Raw genomic sequence first — 18931 nt, 5'->3', positions numbered from 1 at the left:
TAGAGAAACAAATTTCATCATCATGTTCAACTTTATACTTTGTAACATTGTACTTTCTGTTCCAATAGTTAACAGCACTAAGTTCATAGTTCTTCCCTTCCTGTTCTCTTTTGGGAGTTTTCTATTTAAAAAAAAAAAAAGAAAGGCAGATTTTTAGTGTTTTATCAGAGTGACTTTAAAGTGTTATTAGCATCCTTCGCCTGGACTAGGACTATTAAATCAGCCTTTCATCTTTCCAATGCTAGGCTTTGCCTGAGTCACTTCCTTACTAATAAACATTCTGGTGGTTCCCCAGTGCCCAGAGCATTCCTTCTCCTGTTATTGAAGACCCTCCGTGATGTTAGCTCAATCTACTTGCCCCACATTGGATGTGTACCATTCAGACTGGATTATTCCATCCTTCCTAGCATGCTCCAGATTCCTTCCCTTTTGTATTTGCTCATATTATCCCCTCTCCTTGCGGTGCGCATAGCACCCATCTTTGCTGAATTGCCACATCTTTTTCAAAGTTCACACCTCATGCTGTTGACTTAGTAAAACCTTTCTTGTCCAAGAGATGCAAGACATTCCTATTAAGTCCAAGAGCCCTTATTTCACCCAAGAAATATGTATTTCGTATCTCCTGTGTGCCTGGAAATATTCTTAGTGCCAGGCAGGGGGGACGTTAGGGATGGACACAAAGAATGAACACCTGGTTTCATGAGCCATGCCCTCTGACTGAGGATAAGGGAACAGACAATGAGCAAGCCAATAAAATTTAAAAACACTTAATTTCTGATGGCAATGCATGCTGTGAATACAGCGAGAGAACTATGATAGAGCTATACCTGAAGGGTGCAGGGAGAGCGTGAGCCCACGTAGATTGAGTGAGTTAGGGTGGGCTTCTTTGAGAAGGCAGTATTACACCATCACTTGAATGCAAAGAAGGAGCCAGCCACGGAAAGTCTAGGAGAAGAGGTAAACGGCAAGCACTGTGTCCCTATGCCAGGAGAAATTTTGGTGTGTTCCAAGAATAAGAGGAAGGTCAAGTACCTGCAGCACAGTGAGCCAAGGGAGTAGTAGTCAAGAGATACCGTGAGAAAGGTGGGTAGAGGCCGGGTTGTGTATGGATTTATGAACCAGCATGAAGTGTGTTGATTCTAAGCCCTTGGTAAAGATTTGGGCCGAAGGGTGTAATGATCTGATTCTTTGCAATTCATTTATGACAATCATATGTATAGTCCTTTTAAAGTAGTGGATTATAAACTCTCTTTAGTAGGAATTGTGTGTTAGAGTCATTCACAGATAGGAGGCAGTCAGTATATATTTGTCAAATAGCTGAATGAATAAAGGTAAGTGGATCCTGAAAATGTATCGTTATGAGTATTTAGAATTAATGTTTTACTGAGGCAGAAAGAGCTAAGATTGTAACACTCCTATTTAATGGTGGCCAACCTCATGATCTTTTAGAAAGAAAGAGGTAGAAAGAATGTAGGTCTACTACCACTGGGGCAGTGCAGCAAAGGGTCTTAGTGGGTGAATTTGGGACCCAGATTATCTGGATTGGAATCTCAGCCCTATCACTGATTTACTAGTTCTTTGGAAAGTTATTTAATCTTTTTTAGCTTTCGTTGCCACACCAGTAAGAGGGTGATAATAATTTTGTTTACCTTATTAATCTGTCCTGAATTTTTCTTTAAATTTTAAGTTCTGGGGTACAAGTGCAGGATGTTCAGGTTTGTTACATAGGTAAATGTGCTATGGTGGTTTGCTGCACAGATCATCCCATCACCAAGGTATTAAGCCCAGCATCCATTACCTATTCTTCCTGATGCTCTCCCTCCCCATGCTGCACGCTCAGACAGGCCTCAGTGTATGTTGTCCTCCCCACCCCCATGTGTCCTTGTGTCCTCATCATTCAGCTCCCATCTAGATGTGGGAACACGCAGTGTTGGTTTTCTGTTCCTGCATTAGTTTGCTGAAGATAATGGCTTCCAGCTTCATCCGTGTCCCTGCAAAAGATATGATCTCATTCTCTTTATGGCTGCATAGTATGCCATGGTGCGTATGTACCATGTTTTTTTAATCCAATCTACCATTGATGGGCATTTGGGTTGATTCCATGTCTTTTCTGTTGTGAATAGTGCTGCAATGAACTTACGCATGCATGTATCTTTATAAGAGAATGATTTATATTCCTTTGGATGTGTACTCAGTAATGGGATTGCTGGGTCAAGTGCTATTTTTGCCTCTACATCTTTGAGGAATCACCACACTGTCTTCCACAATGGTTGAACTGATTTACACTCCCACCAACAGTGTAAAATTCCTTTTTCTTCACAACCTTGCTAGCATCTGTTGTTTTTTCTGTCCTCAGTTTTAACTGAAATTATCCATTTGAAACACTGAGAATGATGCCTGACATGGCAAACTCTAAAAAAACGTTAGAATGAAGGCCCTCTACACCTCGCTGTCAGAAGGCTTTTGTTAAAATTCTGTCTGGCTCTAAAACTCATCCTTAACCTCCTTGCCACTCTGCCTGGCATCTTAGGAAAGTTCTGTTAACAGTTAATAAAGTGAAACTCAGGAATATAATTTTTATAAAATAAACATACTCGAACAAAAATTTTGCTTTTTTCCCCCCTTGTAGCCATTTATTCAGCAAATAGTATTTTTGGAGACAGAGATGCAGCCATTTGGTGAACAGTAACAATCTAAATACACCTTATTAATTTTCCTTCATGATTGATTCAACTGTAAAATTACATGAGAAACCATAGCCTAGCTTTAGATTGTACCGTGACCTATAACTTTCATCATTTTGTACATTGATAAATATACCTTGTAGCCTCATCATTCAGTGTCTTTGTTGGAGGACTGTGTTATAAGTGAGATCATTTTCTAACAACTTCCTCTTGTGCAAAGTCTAGGACAGCTCTGTGTTGTAACAGATTCCATGCTTAGTGGCGCTTGTAGAAACCACAAATAGTGGGGAGATGAGCTTTTGTTCTTGGGAAGAAGCCAGTAGAACTTTGTATATTCACAAAGAGCAAGGTGTAAAGTAATAAATTCAGGCTGTGTTCTTAAACCAAGTTATGTTTTAGAAGTTTGATTTCAGGCAAGCTTAGCCAACACCAATGCATTTTTTGGGTGCTCTTTTATTCTCATTAATACGCTGAAATCTTGGATTGGAAAACACGGTGTAAACGAATGGTGGAATTCAGACTAGAGCCCATTGAGGGTGTGGTTTATTGTTTCTTTTCCAACTCTTAAATAATTCTGAACATTTTAACCAGCCAAACAGAAAAATCCCCCTAGGCTTTTTTGTATAGTTGTTTTGTTTCTCTTCTGCTACTCCCAGTAACATTACATAAGTTACCTGGAAATTGCGAAGTTTGGGTAAGCTGAGCCAGACAGTCAAAATACCTGGAATTTTCACTTCCTCAGACGTAAGAGTGAAGTTGAATAATCTGGGGATGCTAAGGAAGAATTTGGGGGAAGATTTTTAATTTTCAACTAAAAATGACATTTTTAAGTCAATGACACTTTCTCTAATTATTGTTCTTTTCATGGAGGGAAAGCCAAAAAGGGCAGAGGCAAACTATGTTTCCAGGGATTTGTAGCCCAATTTGGCTTTTCCAAAAAGTTTGAGTAAACTCTAAGTAACCTCTTGATGTTTAGGCATTACTCTTCTTTATAGGTATTTTTACTTGTGTAGGAGTTGCTTGAAAATGAGCAGAAGTTGTAGTTACTAAGGTTCTGGAATTCCACCCCTTCAACCCCCACTTTTTGGATCAGGGAGTATAGAGACTACTGTTCTTCAGCTCTGTTTGGCTATGAGATTAGACTGTTTCAGAGTTGTTCTGCCTTGAACAGTTTAGATCACTGTGGCACATTCAACTGAATTTATTGTCATAAAATAAAGTCATGGAATCACTTCATATTTATTCTCAGTATAGTTTAGAAACCTGGAGTGATTTATAACACTAAGAAATTATCCAGAGTCAAAAATCCCAACCTCATCTTTGCCTCTGCTAGGAAAGGAGTCTCTTAGAATTGAGCTCTAGATGGAGGTCTGCATTCCTTGCGTACCACGCCCTCCCCCATCCTTGTGGTTCTTTTGATTTTTATTCTCAAATACACACCTTCTCTTGTTTCATTAGTTAATAAGTAGTTATTCATAAGTGGTGCAATTTTACATGTTGGTATGTCATAAAATACACTTCACAACTTAAAACACTTTGTTTAATCAGACCCTTGAACCTAAACCAGAAATGGTGCTTATCTGTTTGATGTTGTTGTTTTGGAGGCTGACCTAAGAGAAACCATTGTTCTCAAGTGCTCACTCAAATGGAAAAGAAATCAACATCCAGATTTTTTATTGGTTGATACTTCTTAATGGAACATTGTTGACTTCTCTGACATTGAGTTCCTGAGGACCATCTTGTGAATATCTTTTCTGAATAAGTCTTCTAATACTTTACCTACCTTTTGGTCTCATTTGTAGTTCTAATTGCTGAAAGGAAAAAGAATAAGAACCAGAAAGTTACTCATTTCCCTTTCATGTCCTCTGATTCTGAACCTACTTCAAATTGGCTCTCTTTGATTAGATTAAGCTTCCAACACACTGGATCCATGTCTTACTCATACTTGGTCCATACTGTGCTGCAGGGGCCATAACAGATACTCAATAGATAGTGGTTTAATGACATATTACTCTGATAGTTCTGTAGTTGTAGCCGAATTGAAGAAGTAAATTTCACTGTTTCTTGAGTAAACATCAGGCTATAACTGGATGTCCTTAATTTGACAATGGGTTCATTGAAAACAAGATGGATTTTAAGTCTTCTGTTAAAAAATTTATAACAAAAGTAGTTATAGTTGATAGATTAGCAATGAGTACTCCAAATTGCCATGCTATCATGTTATCAGAGAAAAAAATTACATTTTTAAGGCTAAGATGATACAACATGCAGTAATCAGATGCAACCCTAATTGGCACTCCAGTTGTCTATATTTTGAGACAAATTTGTTGAATTCTGTGAGCAATTTTGTAGTTAATTCTGTAATGCTGTTTTTTTTTTTGGGGGGGGGTTCATTACATTGATAGTGAGGAAAAGAATAATCAAATTTCTTTAATGCTGCCATACCCTTCTCATTTCATTTAGTAGTTCGTTTTAAGGGGAATCATGGCACTTTGGAACTGCCTCACATAGACTTATATTTAGAATATTATGCCTTGCACTCTGAAATACAACATTTACATCAGCACAAAATTATTTTCTGGAAGCCACATTACTTCCAGGGAAGAGTGAAGGTGGGGGTTGAAGTTGTGAAAGTTGAATGCTCGTTGGAATTCAGTCACTTCTGGTGTGACTTCAGCCAAGTTTTGTAACCTTTCCATGTCTTAGTTTTTGCCATGAACTGTGATAATAATAACCTATGCTATTGTTTCATACTGTTGTTGTAAGGATACAATGAGATAATAAATGGGAAGCACTTTGAAATTTTCAAAGGTATTATTATCTGCTCTCCTTTTTGTTGGATGGCCTGCATTAGAAAACATTTTCCAGTTTCTTGCCCTGGCAACTGATCATCAGGGAGCAGTAAACCATCAGGCCCCATAGTATCTTGCCTTTATGTTCTTTATAGGTGCAAGAGGAGCTATTTATATTTTCTTATTCCCTGCCCGGTGCTATCTGCCATAGGGGGAACGGAAGTGTATGGAGTTACTTCCGTACCTAGACACCCTATGCATATGTTCTACACATCAGTGTGATTGACCCAGACATTTTCCCTCCTTTTGTAAGGCTGAAAATCCTGAGGTTATTTTCACTGTGGGCAGAGAATCTTAATAGATACCATTATTTCAAAAGAGCTGTGTACTTTTCAGTTATTTCCCATCACCCAATACATTCGATAATTGAGGAAGTGATCAATTGATGCAAGTACTTCTGCTTTTAAAAAGTCAGTGTATCACTGACTTTTTACTGACTTTTTATAAACACTATACTGACTTTTTAAAAGCAAACCTTTTTTTTTTTTTTTTTGAGATGGAGTCTCGCTCTGTCATCCAGGCTGGAGTGCAGTGGCGCGATCTTGGCTCACTGCAAGCTCTGCCTCCAGGGTTCACGCTATTCTCCTGCCTCAGCCTCCCCAGTAGCTGCGACTACAGGTGTCCACCACCACGCCCGGCTAATTTTTTTGTATTTTTAGTAGAGACAGGTTTCACCATGTTACCCAGGATGGTCTGGATCTCCTGATCTCATGATCCACGTGCCTCAGCCTCCCAAAGTGCTGGGATTACAGGCGTGAGTCACCGTGCCCGGCCAAAGCAAACCTTTTATTTCAGAGAGTCTTACATTTACAGAAAAGTTGCAGTACAAAGAATTCCTACATACCTGATATCTAGTTTTCTCTATTATTAACATTTTACATTAGTGTAATACATCAATTACATTATGATTAATGAACCAGTGTTAATACATTAGTATTAACTAAAGTCCATACTTTATTGTAATTTCCTTAGTTTTTACTTATCTTTTTATTTTCTGTTCCAGAATCCCATTCATGATACCACATTACATTTAATATCATATCTCATAGGTTTCTCAGACTTTCCTTTTCAGTGATCTTGACAGTTTTGAAAATTTTGAATACTGTTGACACTGATTTTTAACCAGATATTTCAAATTTGCGCAGTAAAAGAAACTAGTAAGAGACTTTTGATCTTCCACCCATAAATAAACTTCCATAGTATGAAAAGGATATCATTTCTTGGGAGCTTTAAGATAGGCAGGCCTCACAAAGTCTGATTAAAAAAAAATACTCTTAACAAGAGATGAGATTCCTTCAGGAAACCTTGCCCTTTTGGTAAACCAGCTTGTAAAACAGATAAAGGGCTTGAGTGCTGGGGAAGACCAGGTTATATTATCAGGGGTGCTCATGGCAATTAAAATATTTTGTTTATTGGAGCAGAAAAACTGAAGAAGTCATCAAAAGGCTTAGTGGCATTTATATATATTTGAATTTTCTTATTGGAATTTATTTTTTTCTTAAAAATTTTTAATACACACTCAAAATTTCACATCTTAAACCTAACACCTGAGATCTTATATGTAACAATGAATCTAAACTATTTCACAGCCCATTCTTTCATAAAAGGCCAATTTTCATCAGAAGTATCAAGAACAAAATACGTAAGTATCACTTGTAGACTCTAAGAAGTAATTCAGGCATGGTAACATTGTTTAGCATCTCTTGCCAATGACAAGATGGCCTCAAGTGTCTATTAAAACCCCAAGTCTCTGTTTCTATTAATACTTGAGGGGATTGAATCATTGACTTTTCAAAGCAACTTTAGTGAAGTCTATGAAATGATTGCTTTTCATCATTTCAGGATCATTATTGGTATTGTGCCTTATTGTCTAGAACCTTACCCTCCCTTCTTTGCAATAGTCGTGTTTTACTGAACTTCCCAAGATAGAGGTATCATAGTATACAATTTATGTTAATGTAGGCAAAATATTTCCTCTTGGGAGAAAATAGTGATTTTTTGCTTCACATCAAAGAAGGTGAGACTTTTCAGGGACCTTTAAATTGGGGGAATGAGGCTAAACGATCAATCAGAAGCCATTTTATTCCCTGACTTTTAGTTACCAAAATCAACAGCTATTTCAGTTGTTGAGCTTTCGTTGGTACTACCCTTGAACTTTGGATTATGAAATCCTTTTTAACCAGTTTGAAAGGTACAGAGCTAACAGGCGAATATGAAGGGGAGACAGATGGCCGTGCTTCCTTCCTCTTTTGATTAGTTTGAGTGAGGTTCCCAAGCTTAAAGATTTTATTAGGACCAAAAGGTGGGTGAGAATGTATGTGTGTCTGCTTGTAGCTCTTGCTTTAACCAGTTGTTCATACTTTATTGTCTCAAAGCAATTAAATGGAGTGAAGATCTTGGGTTCCGAATTCAACAAATGCGTTCTGAACATGTGGCAACCTGCTGGCTCATAGTTCACCTTTAAAAAAAACAAAAACAAAAACAAAGGAAAAACTCTGCTTGGAGTGTGGAACAGTGTGTCCCTACAACAGTAAAAGACAAAGTGTTTTCCTTTGCCATGAGGAAGAACAGTCTGAGAAAGATAGACTGAGTTCCTCTACATACATACTTTTGGTGCACTGGTTAAATGCAGTAGATGGTCTTGGATTTCAAATGTGAACCCAGTGTTTATCAGGTCTTGTTATATTCACTCCTTTCCCCCCTCATTATTTATCTCCTTGTTCTTGTTTATGCTTTGCTGTATTGGTCCATTTAATGTGCTTTAGTTACCTCTGTGCTTCAAAGGACTTTTTTGCATTTTTACTTTAAAAATTTGGTTCAAATATTATTTCTAACATTCAAAATCCATGATTTATCATTTTGCATAAGTTGAGATTTTTTTTTTTTTTTTTTTTTTGACCAAACACTAGCAAGTGACTCTAGTGAACATTGCTTTGGTAACAGGTGTGAGAGGGATGTTCAGGACTATCATGGTTGGTATAGTAAAAGAGGTTAAAATACCCTGGCAAAGGCTGCTCTAGGAAGAGTAGGATCTTGAGCCCTTCCCAGAAAGCTGGTTTTAGGTACTGCCACAAGCAGGAAAAATTTCCATGTAAGGGCTCAATTCAAGTCAGAGTTACAGATCAGTTGCCTTGGGTTTTACCGCAAGTGTAAATCACAGAACCCACCATACAAAGTCATCTGTAATTTTCCCATTAACTAGGCCCTTCACTCCAAGCACACACAAGCCAGCATGAATGGCTACCACCCAGGCAGCCACCCTGGCATGAAGACAGAAGGAAAGAAGGCAGGGAAGAAAGAAAGAGATACTGGGTTTTTGTTGGTCGGTTGGTTTGTCTATGTTGGTTGGCTTTGGGATGAAACGAATGGGGGTAAGCCTGCCTCACCTCTTATTTGGAATGTGGCAGCTCTTTTGCTATTTTGTTATTTTAAAAATCTTTTTGAGGGAGTGATATCATTTTTTAGCCATGTGTTTTAGAGGCTTGGTGCTATATTGTTTAAGTTAAAAGAGGCATAAAAGGAATATTAGAGTATCATGCTTCAAGTAACCGTTAGCAAATGAGCAATAGACAATAAAAAGGAAATGAGAGAGTTTCTCCATTCTGGTTTTGGATATTTATATGGATTTTGGAGCTCTTCATGTGCCTCCAACCCACCCACACAACACCATTAAAAAAATATGGTGTGTGTATCAAATACAGCCTGAATTTCCATGAAAGCGTTCCAAAAGAAACTGTGAGCTGCCCATGTAACCATTTTTTTTTTTTTTTTTTTTTTTTGCCTGAATTTTCCTGTGTCAGTGGAAAAAAATTGCTGTTTGGGTTTCAGCCACAGTTGGGCACACTGGTTTCATACCTGTTTCCAAATGTGCTTGCATGGTAGTAATGGTCATCTTTAAAGAAAATGCTTTGTAAAGAAGTAACAGCCTCATTTACTTTATTGTAAATAGAAGGAAAATGATATGGAAAGTACTATAAAAGCCATCTATTTCCTTTTTTACCCCTGACTGTTCAATGCCCATCTTGAGAACAATCTTGGGAAATCACAAGGCAAAATTCCAAGACACAATTCTTTTCTTTGATTAAGAACTCTGTACAAGTTTAAACTAAAATCTGAATCTGTTCTAGGTGCCATGGGTACTTTTCTTGCTCTACATAATGACAGACTACGTAACCCGAAGAAAGCTGAGTTATAGAACAAATGGTCTCTCCTGCCTTCCTTGCAGCATCTGTTCTGTGTCATTGTTTTGTCACCCAAATGTGGCAAAGCAGTGCGCTGAATGTATGAAGACTGCCATCCACTGCAGTAAGACTTGTGAACCCAAGGGAGGTTTGCTGTGAGGGCTTCGGCGCTGATTTTGCCTTCTGTCTCTGTGGGCAGTACTGAGTTAACTTGAAACTAGGTGTCTTTAAACATCACATGAAAAGTTAGAAAATGTTTTGGGTGCAGTTATGGACTATGTTTCTTAGGCAGGAATCCCGATGTGTAGTTAGCAAAGCCTGAGAGAAAAGTCAGTCCCAGCTGATGTGGAAGAGAAAGTTAAAGCATACACCCCTTTGTAGCCATCAGAGTCTTGTTTGCTGGCAAGTGGTGTGCGGCTGCCCTGCCTTAGGATGGCAGGAATATGGCCAACTTGCCACCTGAAAAACGGGTAAATGTTAAGGGGATAGATGTAACTGAAGATGGCAACTTTTCCACTGCTCGACAATTCTTTTTATTAAGTGATCTAGAGGCAAGAATTCCTAAAGTTCCTGGCTATTTGGAAGCATGAAGATTTTTGTCAAGTGAAATCGCCATCAACCTTAATTGTAGGCCTTATCACCTTCTCTCTTTATTCCTCTTTCTTCAGATCCTTACTCTTCTGAAGAAGGCATGCCCTCTCTAGGCCTTAGGTTTCTTCCAGGCACAGTTGTGGGATAACTGAACAGTCTCCCACAAGCCCACTTAGACCCCCAGGGAAAGGAAGCAACTTCCCACCCCCAAACAGATTTCACCACGTGCCTCTCTCTCCCACACTCTCCCTCTCATTTGGCAAATGTAGGCTTGAAAACTTGGCCCCTCTTCAGTCCAATATTTGACTGTGATACCTGGCTATGATAGTTGAACAAGTATACTGAGATCTACATGAAGGAAATGATTCCAATTTCTCCATCAGAGTCAGTTAGGAAAAGGGAGTTGAAGTAACTGAAAATCTGAGTGCAAACATCACTGCTCGCCTCTTTAAGAGATTTGGACATGTGTGTTGGCATAAAAAGGTCACTTTAGGCCTAAGGGGTTTCACATTGGTCCTCTAAGTTAGACCTCCAATGCAAACTATTTTCAACCCTTGCCATGAAGAACAAATGACCTTTAGTTGCTTGCCCAGAAGACAAATGGTACGTTAACACAATAAATATAGTTCTCTGGGATATCATTCCATCCCATCTTTAACTTTCTATTCTAATATTTTTAAAATATAGAATCCTTGAAATCTCTAAGAGATTAAAATTAACTTGCGATGCTTTTTGGATTCCGTGTTAGATTTAGGATAATGCTGCCTAATGGAAATCACCTAACATCACCTTCGTGCTTCAGAATACAATCTAGCTTTGATTATTTGGAGTGGATGGTTTTAAGAGTCTGGGTAAGAGTGGGGTTGGGGTTTCAGGAGGATTTTTAAATACTTACACTTGTTACTTAGGACAAAATAAAAGGTTAGATATTGAACATCTTCAAAATTAAATGTGAAAATTTCTAGTCAGATCTGACTACTGCAGATTGAGTAATATTTTGTAGATTTTTTTTTTTTTTTTTTGAGACAGGATCTCACTCTGTCACGCAGGCTAGTGTGCAGTGGTGCCATCATAGTTCACTGTAACCTTGAACTCCTGGGTTTGAGCAATCTCCCTGGCTTCAGCCCCTCAAGTAGCTGGGACTACAGGCACATACCACCACACCCAGATAATTTATTTTTTTGGAGAGACAGGGTCTTGTTATGTTGCCCAGGCTGGTCTTGAATCCTGGCCTCAAGCAATCCTCCTGCCTTGGCCTCTCAAAGTGCTGGGATTACAGGGGTGAGCTACCACACCCTGCTTTGTAGATCTTTTTGTAACACGTTGATCAGACATGCATTGTATCTGGGAACCTGGCAACTCATTGCAACAAATAAATAATAGGACATGGCCTATAGTATAAAGGGTTGAAGAGTTTTTTAAAAATCTGAAGTAAAAGCAAGCATTTTAAATCACACTTGAATAGATCCATGATGATTCATTCAACTGTCTGCATTTTTTTTTCCTCTTTTTAAAAGCCCACATCTTTTGACAGTTTAACAAACGAAAAACTAAATGTTTTAATTTTGCTCCAGGGAAATAATAGTCATATAGTTTTCCTCTACTGTGTTTCAATTGGGCAATAAAGCTGTTCTCTAATCCTGCTACGGAAGAGGGATGAGAACTCTATGCTTATCTTCTGTTCCTTGGGTTTGGAATGTACTGAATCCTTATGTTGTCCAAACTGTAAAATTCTATTGAAAGTTTTTGTCTTTGGGGGGAAAAGAAAGAGGACACTGGGTACTATGAACCTGATGGTAGAGGCACTCACTCCTCTTCTGGCAGCTGGCTCTCCAGTAAAGCAGACAGAAGCTGTGGTGATGACAGCCTCTTTGAACGAGCTCCACAATTCAATATTCACAGCCTTTTCTTGGGAGAAATATCTCCAAAAGTTGAATGTCGGTTAAACAGAGGTAATTTTCGTTCCTCTGGAATAGCTCTGTCTTAAATGGAGTCTTAAGGGGGATTTTAACTTGCATATTTTTAAAATGAAGAAATGTGCTATTTAATATATTCAAAGAATAGTAGGGAAAAATTTTGTCTCCTTGCAAATCCAGCCCCTCATACTTTTCAATGAACATTCATAAAATCTCCTGTCGACCGAATCTCTCCTGTATACAGTCCCCTTATGGTATTTACCTTTTGCGTTTTATAAAAGAAGCACTGATGATATTTAGAAAATATAATGTAGTTTAATTTGAAAAACTTAAAATTATAAATAAACATTTTCCTAAGCTTTTAAATTTAACTTCTGTTGTCAGATACATGAAATGAGACATAAATCTATGGGTTCTAATTCTAGATTATTTGGAAATCTACAGTGTTTTCAAAGGCTAATTCACAGATATAGTGGGGTGCAGGGAGCTAGGATGTTCAATGAAAAGCTTTAATCAACTTCTTTGATCAAATTTTCATTTTAGCAAATCAGAAGTTTAAATATTCTTTAGAATTATTTAACATTAGAGACACAGAATGCTGGTTCCATGGATTGATGTAATTGTGAAAACTTCTAGAGTCTTGCCCAGAGGGCTGTGTCCCTGACCATAATATATAACTCACTCTCCCCATGAGCTGCTAGAATGAGCACATTTGAAGAGCCTACCAGCCTGGAATAAATGAGCAGTATGTTGTTTAGCAGTATCAGGGTGCAAATTCGTCTCAGCTGGGGGGAATGGAAGGTCATTGCTGCTGGGATCAACGTCAAGTCTACACACACGGAGATGGTGAAGAAGTGATTTCCTCATATTACAAGGGACAGAAAGAGTGTAATGGTTTTAAGGGACTCAGTACGTGTTGACATTGTGGTGTTGGTAACATTGCTTAGGCTGTGCCCGAAACTAGAATGACGTTGGGTCACGTCGACAGAAGTTGAACATCTAGAAAAAGAGCTGTTTTGCTGATGCGGGCCTGAAACTACTCTGTTACATTCTAGGAGTCTTATTTTTAACTAGCTTTAAGTCATAGCTTTAAAGAATTTGAGGAGATAGTCACCAGAATGATGAGGGGGCTTGAGAAAGATCCAGAAGAGAGGCCAGAGGGGACAAGGTAGATCCCAAATGGGAACGACTTGTGCACATAAGTGTACCTAGATTTCTTTCTTATGCAGTTTTTAGAGGGAGTCAGGTATAGTGGGCTCCGTCAAAGTAACTGTAACTGTAACCATTGTAACTGCTTCAGACTGGAGCTGGCTTCCATTAGAAAGAGTGCGCTTCCTGGACATATTCCACACAGGCTAATTTAATTACTTGGTGGGACGTTAGAGAAGAAACTCACACTTCGGGTAGTGGCTGGACCAGGTTACTTCTAAGTCTTCAGGTTTTGAGATTCTTGAGTTTCACATTATCTACTGAAAGGTATAGGGGGCCAGGTGCAGTGGCTCATGCCTATAATCCCAGCACTTAGGGAAGCCAAGGTGGGAGGATGGCTTAAGGCCAGGAGTTTGAGACTGGCCTGGGCAACGCAGAAAGACCCTGTCTCTACAAAATTAATTTAAAAATTAGTGCCTGTAGTCCCAGTGACTTGGAAGACTGAGGCAGGAGGATGGCTTGGGCCTAGGAGATTGAGGCTGCGGTGAACTATGATGGGACCACTGCATTCCGGCCTGGGCAACAGATACCCTGCCTCAGCAGCAGCAGCAGCAGCAGCAACAACAACAACAACAACAACAACAACAGAAAGGTATATGGATTGTCAGTTTATCTGTTATATATGTTGCATCTCAAAACATTTATAAAAATTGAAAAGGCCTGCAGGGAAAAAAATATTGGCAGGAGGCATGTACCGAATATGTGTAAAATGTGGCTGCTTGGAAGACCCACATGTTTTTGACAGATGGAAAAAGGAAGACAAGCATTTTAGGGTTGAGGGGAGGGATGATAAAAACATTTTTAATCATATTATAGGCCTTAGTGTGGAAAAGTACATAATAGTAATAGTTACCTATTATTGATACCTATTAGAGACCACACATTTATTTCTAGGTGCTCTTTAGATACATTTTTTCCCCCTAGTCATCATAACAAATGGTAAGGGTACTTGTTATTGTAAGTATTTTACAGATAAAAGAAAACCGCTGGGCGCGGTGGCTCACGCCTGTAATCCCAGCACTTTGGGAGGCCGAGATGGGCGCATCACGAGGTCAGAAGATCGAGACCATCCTGGCTAACACGGTGAAACCCCGTCTCTGATAAAAATACAAAAAAAATCTAGCCGGGCGAGGTGGCGGGCGCCTGTAGTCCCAGCTACTCGGGAGGCTGAGGCAGGAGAATGGTGTGAACCTGGGAGGCGGAGCTTGCAGTGAGCGGAGATCCGGCCACTGCACTCCAGCCTGGGCGACAGAGCGAGACTCTGTCTCAAAAAAAAAAAAAAAAAAAAGACCAATTACAGAGTAGTTGCCACACAGAAAGCTAAAGGCAGAGAAACTGTGAATTGGAACCTTTCTGGTCGAGTCATTTTCCCCTACATCACTAAAAATTTTTTTAACTTTCAACCAATTCGTTTTTCACAATTTGCTCGGACAGTTCTGTGCTTTTAATGCCGTTTCTAAGCTACTCATATCCTAATCCGAAATACTGGTAAAGTTATTTTTAATAGCTTCTAAGATGGAGGTTTTGATTGTGAAGGCTAGAAAAATCATGAAATTATTTATATAAGTTGAAGCCGAGAATCCTCCAAATGTTATTTTAATCATCTGGCCTATGTTTTCGTTATTGTTTGTTGGGATGCGGTATTCACATTTTACTGGTTTTGTTCTGCTGTGATGTATTCTTAGTGTTCTGTTGAATAACTTGTGTTTCCTTCTTCTATTTTGCTTGAACCCATCTCCACTTTTCTGTGCAAACCATTTTCCCAGTACCTAAATACTCTTATTCCTTTCTCCATCTGTCCGAACCTTGTAAATCCTCCCTTAAGTTCCAACTCCTGGATCAACTTTTTATCTTTCTAACCCTCAGAGTTTCTCACCACTCTGAATACAAAAGTATTTATTTTCCATATGTTTTAAAAAATGATCTTTAGTAAAGGGTTTTACATTATTTAATTTTATAATTTACTTATGTTTTATATCTACTTCCAGATTTAAACTTCTGGATTCAACTTTATGCAAAACAGGGGGTTCAGAAGAATGTAAGTTAATTAACGCTATCATAATTTGATGGAAAAAGGTCCTGAGTGTTCACTGGAAAGTGATTTCAGAAATCTTTTTGACATGATTTTCTCAAGGAAAACGAGGGCTGTTTGTTATGATGCATGTACAATGTTAATTCCCACTGGGAAAATGTAATTTAATTTCTTTAAGAGAGTTATTTCATCACAGGTCATTCAACAATAGTAAGAAATCCCAACACACACACGAACAAAAACACATACACAAACATGGACGCACACACATAGGCCCTCCGTAGTCCAAAGATCTGAAGGTGATCAGCTGTGATTTACTGTTTTCTGAAAGAAAGAAGCAACACATGTAGTGTTCCTAATTAATATAATTTAAAACAGTGTCAGCTAGTAAAAGGCGGCAAGGTGATTCAAGATTATCTCCAATAAAGCATCTTATTTCTGTGACTCATTTTTAACTCAGGAAAATGTGGTCCTTGCCCTCAAGCAGTTTATAATTCTTTGAATGAAATTAAGAAGAGGGGAAAGTTTTAGAAGATTCTGCCTTGCTAGTAAACCAAATGGAAACAATCAGAGACAAGTAGCAAGATTAATGAGTCGAAGGGATTGACTTATGAGAAAATATTAGAAGAACTAAATATACACAGCTTGGCTAAATGAGTACTATGGTAAGAGACATGATAGATAGCCAAATTTACTCTTTGGTAAGGCTTTTGAGACCTAGGACTCTCCATACAGACAAAATGATGTTTATCAATAATATAAACATTGCAAATTTCTCACAGCACTTTTAAGTCAGCAGCATATGCAAACTCAGAATGTAATGGACAATACAAATAAAATTTATCTCTGTTTTTGTGACATAATATGTATCTGATTCAGCACATTTTCTTACATAAAGAATGATTTTAAAATAATTGAGAAAAAGCACTTTGAAGACTTCACGTGTTGTTTGAGAATTACTAAAGAGAATGCAGAAAGTGTGTTCATAAAATCAGCTTTCTGTGTGCAGTTTAAAATATGAAAAATACTCAGGAAAACTAATTTACATCCAATTTAGACTCATTGGAGCCAAATTATTGTCACCCGGTAGCTAAGTGTTCAGCAGCTCACGTGAACAATTAGGTAAGGTGGGACTGATGCCATAAACTTACCACCATCATAGGTAAAATGACCTATGTCGGCAGGCAACTTTGCTAAGAGGCTGAGAGGCTGCATGATCATTCATGCCACCTTAAATACAAAGGAGTTCCTTTGTCCTTGCAAACTGGAATGATGGTAAAATACACAAGTACTCATTTGCTTTAGTTTTGATTAACAAGACTGCCCTCATAATTAGCATCTCATCTGAGAGGAAAACTTATGGTGCATTTACATAACTGAATTAAAGGGAAAGAGAATGGGGATGCCCAAAACAAGGTTTAGTTTCTGGGGTGAGTGATTTAGAAAAGCCCATAAAAACTGAAAGAGAAAATTGCCATAGAGCTAAGTTAATTCACCTGGTGTTTTCACTTTCCAGAAAAATTCTACACATTATTATTCTCTTTTGTATTGTTTCAGGCTAAAAAAAAAAAAAGAAACATCTTTAAAAGACAGTTTTCTTTTGGAAGATTTGGAAAGTCTAATGCTTTTGAAAGGAAAATTGAAGAATCTATCTAAAATGTTTCTCTCATTAGTCAACAAATGAATGGTTTGTTGAAAATATGTATCATTTCACAAGGAAATAAGTATCATTGTAACTGAATTTGAGTCATCCTAAACATTGTTTTAACTTTGTTTTTATTCTAGCTAAGACACTGGGGTAGTGATTGTAGGGAAATATGTTTTTATACGTAAGTTTATATTTATATATGTATATTATTTATATATTTACACATACATGCTAAGTAGCAGGCATATAAACTTGACTTGCCATTTAAAGACTATTGACATAAGTGACATACATCTGTCAATGAGATAATTTAGAACAAACTTTTATTCACAATATTCTTATTTAATTACAATTTCAAGTGTGCCTGCATAATGTCTCATTAATCCACATTTATATGGTTTTTCTTTGCTCTACGTAGTCCTTTAAAGACACATTCTACACAAATTAAAAGTAGTATCGTAAAATGAAATCATAAATGAAGACTTATCCTGAAATATACATTTTATAGAATGAAAAACTTTGAAACAACTACTTTTTGGATATACTTGGCTTATAAATATACTATTTGTAGAAGGGTTGGACAGATTGAAATAGAATTTCAATAAAAAGGTGTAAACATTTTTATGTCTTAGGAGATCTAACATTCCACACTGATCAACAGCTACATCTTCACACTGGTGTATATTGGTAGTGTAATAGTGATAGTAGTGGGGGAAATGCCATTTCTGGTAATGCTGAGTGTCAACATTTCAAAGACTGAAAAATGTATGAGTCAAATTGTTCTTAATATGTTATCATAGCCAAATGAAAGCTGTCCTGATTTCCCCATTCTTTCCTTTGGTGAATTATACTTATCTTTCATTCTGTGTCAAGAGAAACCGTCATTTAAGGGCAATTTCTGTTCCTACACTGGCATATTTCTTTTGTTTATGTTCTTTCTTTTCCCATATGGGAATCTTTCTCAATGTGTGAGTGTACAGTGTATCCATGCATAAATGGCAGTACTAGCTACTTCTTCTGTTGCCTTGAGAGTTGTTGCTGTTGATAGGTGTTGCATAGGATGGTTACCAAGGGGAAGGACAATTTCCCTCTACTGGCTGAAATTAAAGATAATTCTCCTATTCACATGTTTTGTTTTCCCTTCTTAAAGTCTTTTCTCCTACAAAGCTTCTGATGACTATATTAACTATTATGATTATGAATAATCAGAGTTCTCCCAGATCACATTAGGCAGATGCATCAAAGGATGTTTCAAGAATTAATTTTAATATATCTCAGAATTCAGTTAAATTTAGGTTCCATGCCAGCAGATGAGCCAGACTTCACTGAGACCCTTGAGCACGGAAGCAGGCCCAGTGTTGAGAAAGCAGCATGGCACCACGATTAAGCAGGTGGGCTCCAGTGCCAGACCACCCCCATCTACATTTCTCCCCTGGATCTGTGCTAGCTGTGGGCACCTGGGCAAGGTTTTTCAGTCGTGTCTTTGCATGTCTGTTATCCTCTTCTAAAAATAGGAATTGTGTAGCTCTGAGAATTAAATGAGTTACTGTCCAGGTTCTTAGAATTCTTTTTTTAAAAACATTGTTTATTTTTAATTTTTGCGGGTACATAGTAAGTATATATATTTATGGGATACACGAGATGTTTTGATACAAGCATGCAGTGCATAATAATCACATCATGGAAAATGGGGATATTCATCCCCTCAAGCATTTATCCTTTGCGTTACAAACAGTCCAATTATACTCTTTTAGTTATTTTTAAATGTACAATTAAATTATTATTGACTACAGTCACCCTATTGAGCTATCATATACT

The 18931-nt window shown here is 37.9% G+C and overlaps 1 protein-coding gene across 18 annotated transcripts in view; it reads left to right on the top strand.

Moving 5' to 3' along the window:
- The window catches only part of SOX5 (SRY-box transcription factor 5), a 1030085-nt gene that overhangs the window by 62586 nt on the left and 948568 nt on the right, over positions 1-18931 (top strand). Inside the window, exon 1 of one of the 18 annotated variants that reach the window (XM_077953149.1) lies at positions 7755-7838. The exons of the other annotated variants lie outside the window; for them this stretch is intronic. The gene's annotated coding sequence lies outside the window, so the exon portion shown is untranslated. Of the gene's footprint in view, positions 1-7754; positions 7839-18931 lie in introns of those variants that run through there. 18 annotated transcript variants of the gene reach the window in all.

This window comes from Macaca mulatta, chromosome 11 (genome assembly GCF_049350105.2).
Source record: "Macaca mulatta isolate MMU2019108-1 chromosome 11, T2T-MMU8v2.0, whole genome shotgun sequence".
NCBI classification, from domain to species: Eukaryota; Metazoa; Chordata; class Mammalia; order Primates; family Cercopithecidae; genus Macaca; species Macaca mulatta.
This window is presented reverse-complemented; position numbering and strand designations above follow the sequence as displayed.